This window comes from Eptatretus burgeri, unplaced genomic scaffold (assembly GCF_056783735.1).
Source record: "Eptatretus burgeri isolate ZD-2024b unplaced genomic scaffold, Ebu_testis_v1 Ebu_testis_scaffold_1599, whole genome shotgun sequence".
NCBI classification, from domain to species: Eukaryota; Metazoa; Chordata; class Myxini; order Myxiniformes; family Myxinidae; genus Eptatretus; species Eptatretus burgeri.
The window spans coordinates 1-4080 of NW_028223548.1; the positions used below are offsets into that span (position 1 = coordinate 1).

Below are 4080 nucleotides of genomic sequence, written 5' to 3' on the forward strand. Positions count from 1 at the left end.
GGTGTGGGAGGTGTGGTAGTGTTGTACATTTATACCTGCAGCCCAGAGACATTTGGTTCGATGAACTCTGTACCAATATCTGACTGGAGAAGTGTGTTGGGAGTCACCTGAAATGAACGGAAATGGGAGTCTGCTGGGTACCACCCGCTGCGTGTCGACCTGGGGGACCCCCCAAGGGCCAAAAAATGGGTGATAGATAGATGAGTGAGGTACCACTTAAATCCACCACCATTGTGTGTTCACTGCCACACCTTTATCAACAACACAAACGGCAGACATTTTTCCACCTGCAAAAGGCCCACCCCCCCCCCCCCAAAGGGTCTATAAAATTGGGCCTGCATAGACGAGCGAGGTACAACTCAAAAATAATGCCAAATGAACAAGTTGAGTTTGTAGAGTACAAAATGGGTTACGCCAGACAAATAGTCCGCTGCACTACCGGAACCAGACAGCCCAAAAATGTACCCCCGAGACACTGCGGTCCAACTTGGCCAGCATAGATATTGTCGGTACCAGCCGAAACAAAGTTTTAATGATCTATCACACCTTGGGAAATATAAAATAACCTATTTATGTATATAAATGTTTAAGCATATGAGTGTATGCTTAAAACATTAAAATCAATAATGGTGTTTATTGTCAGGATCAATTTGTGCCATTATAGAATGTTTTGTCTGTGGCATGGTGACAAATAGTTTGAAGAGACTTGTTCTGTTCGTTTGATTTATTACATTCAGTCTCGTGTGTAAAATTGTAAGTATGAATTGTGGAACATTTGCAATATTTAATTACCTTTTATCACAGATCAAGAAGATAATTGCTACAATAATGTTAATTTTTTAGTGATTTATAAACTGATAATTTGTTATTTATGTTTGTTAGGTTTCCCTGCCTGAACCAAACTCGTAATTATTGAGTGGACGGGACGTGTACAGCATGGAACATTTGGTTTTGTTGAAGCTCTGAGGGATTTTCTCAACTTGTAAGTAAAACAAGATTGTCCGCAATTTCCTAGCAGAATTTATAATCTGTTTGGCCCATGTGACATATTTCATCCATTAAAGAACAATCTAATTTAGTTCATCAAATATAAACAAGCCAATTAAAAATAGTAGAACTGAAATTGAAGAATATTTGTCACTTACTTTATGTTAACACAATAATTTATTGCAGACTGTTACATGTACTTCTCAAGATACCTGTACCACATGATGACCTGATAGGCCACTGTTGTTCATATCTGCAGCAGAAAATCATTACCTTTGCAAGTCACTACAAAAATTTACCAGGTCAATTTACTGTGACGACATTTCTTCTCTGTAATTTATATTGAAAGGGATTGTGAAAAAAATTACTTCGATGACCGAGGTTTTTAAAGTTTTCCACATTCAAATGGAGGAACAAGCTTTGAAGTGGAGGATTTTTAGTCCACATTTTTCTCCCATTAAATGCTCTTTAATGCAGTTCAGGCTAAATGTTATCCTGTGCAAATTAGCAAACCTAGCTAGTACTAGTAGTTATACAGAACAAGAATGTGTAGGAAGATTTACTTCTTCTTTATATTGAAAGCCCAAGTTAAATTTACGTAAAAGATGAATGTGTACAGTTATGTGGTTATCTGCCATGTGTGACATGGGCCAAAATGTGTCTGTGAACTGATACCAGGTTGCAATGTGCATGGAGGGTCCTAGAAACTGTAATAATCAGTTACCATTCCAAGATTAAGTTGACTGAGTTTTTACCTGCCACAAATGTCGGTTCATGTTTCCTGCAGATAACAAGTCAAGAAGGTTCTGAATTCTACTGTTTATCCTGGAGAAATGGAGGACGAAATTCCAGGTTCTGGATCTCAAATGGTAAGCTCCAATGATATGCTGCAAAGGCCTATTTTTATACCAATTTGGCTCATCTCTCATTGCAAGATTTTCAAAGGAGTTCCAATGTATTTCTAATAACATGAGACTCGGCTTTTGTCGTTTAGGTTACATAATTGCGATGTCCCTAACAGTCAAGATCGGAAATGTTCAGATTACTAATAGGGCACTCATGTGAAATCCATGTTAAATTTTTAAAATTTTATATCAAAGAATTGTGAAACATTCGGTTGAACTACTTTGCTGCTTTGCTCAGAGGTTTCAAAACATCATTGTTTGTCATGTGTGATTAATTTCATTATTTTGCTGTTTTTCTTTTTAAATGTACCCTTTTTCATCATATGCAATTGTATTTCTTGTTTCATATGTGCTGTATTCATTTAGGAGTGGCACTAAAATGTCTTAAATGTACAATGCATGTCGTGTTTCAGGAGACTGATACTGGGAGTGACAGAGACCGTGAGCCACATGATCAACCACAGGCCCTCTGCATCAAATGCAAAACTACTGGTGGGACCAACCTGAGAGAGTTTGATGATAAAATATGGGAGGCTGTCAAGAAAGCAGCTGCAGTAGGGCAACAACTAAAGACAGACAGATACAGAGATGTGGCAACAGAAGTCAATTTGCAACCGGACCGAGGGAGTGCATGTTATCATACAAAACCATGCCACAAAAATTCACTGCCGTTAAAAAAAGATCAGCTGGTCAGAGCACAGATTAACTTCCTGCTAAAAAGCCAGCGACAAGAGAATGAAGCTCTCTTCCACCAAGTGATTCAAAAGGTTTGCTAAAAGGATCATGCGTCTTCTGTCCAAAATGGAGGAAGACAGTAAAGAAAGTAGAGCCACTATCAGGTTGTCAGACAAAAGATGGGTGTGAAAAAATAGTTGCAGCAGCCCCTTACAGTACCAATGAGCACATCAAATCATTAGTCAGTGGTTGTATTGATCTCATAGCAAAGGAGGCTCGGTATCACAAATCCTGTCATCGTGAATTCTTCAAGGTCGAGGGACCTCCTCTGCAGGCAGCACAGGCGACGAACAGACAGCTACACACAAACACCTTCAGCACCATTGCCGCATTTATTGAAACAGAGGTGATAGTAAATCGGCAGGCAATGTTTGTTTCGTGGTTATTTGACTTGTACAAGGTGGAATATCTTGCCAATGGAGAAACAGAAGAGAACATCCAACTATTACAGCGCTTCTTCTCTCGATGCTCTGAATTCGCCTTCATTGCATCCATCAAGAATTGTGTTAAATCGCATCTCTGACCTAAAACTTTTAAAAACCAAAGTTTGCCATGGATGCTCGCTTTCCATCAACCATTCTTTTTTTCCAAATTCAGTGCCAACTCACCCCCCTCACCCCTCACTCTCACTCTCAAAGCAACCATCCCACTCTTCTCCCTCCAAGCCTCCCTCTCACCTCTCTCAAAAATCCCCCCCTCACCTTTCAGCCACCTTTCATCCCCCTCACTCTTCCTTCTCAAAGTTGCCCCCCCTCTCATCCACCAACCTGCCTCCCTCCACTGCCCTCTCACCTCCATCTCTTCACTCCACCTCTAAAATCCTCAACTGCCATCTTCCTTGTCTCTTGTCCCCCCTCTCCCCCTCCACCACAGAGCCTTTTCTCCTCCTCATTCGGCCCCCTCCCCTCGCTGTTCTGCAATACCCCACACTCCTTCAGCAACCCTCCTTACCTGCCCCCCTCGTCCCTTGTCCTACCCTCCCCCTCCCCCTCCACCTCCTGCACCCAAAGCCTCCTCCCCTTCCTCTTCATTAAAAGTGTGGACCTCAAATATCCGGGGCCTTCGCTCAAACCTTTCAGATCTTTCCATACAGGTTGCCACTGACAAACCAGACATTATCTGCCTAACAGAAACTTTCCTCTCCCAAGATGTGTCTGACTCCCAAGTATCTCTCCCTGGCTACTCCCTCTTACGGTATGACAGACCTGAGCCTCGTCCTGGTGGAGGAGTTGCTCTCTTCATCAAAGACTCTATTCCTCACTCTCCATGCACTGCTCTCACTCCCCCACACCCCCAGGAATACCTCTGGCTTCGGCTTCCCCTCCACTCCCACCTCATGTTTATATGTGTACTGTACCGTCCACCGAACAGTGATGACTCCATCTACATCTCACTATCCGAAAACATGGACCATCTTCTATCTTCTCATCCAAACTCTCTCTTCCTCTTATGT

At 42.1% G+C, this 4080-nt stretch overlaps 1 pseudogene across 1 annotated transcript; it reads left to right on the top strand.

The window, feature by feature from the left end:
• The first annotated feature begins 71 nt into the window (after positions 1-71).
• Positions 72-3132, top strand: LOC147006857 (uncharacterized; annotated as a pseudogene). Its single transcript, XR_015054564.1, has 3 exons — positions 72-982; positions 1775-1856; positions 2306-3132. The product of XR_015054564.1 is annotated as an uncharacterized LOC147006857 (transcript).
• The last annotated feature ends 948 nt before the right edge of the window (positions 3133-4080 follow it).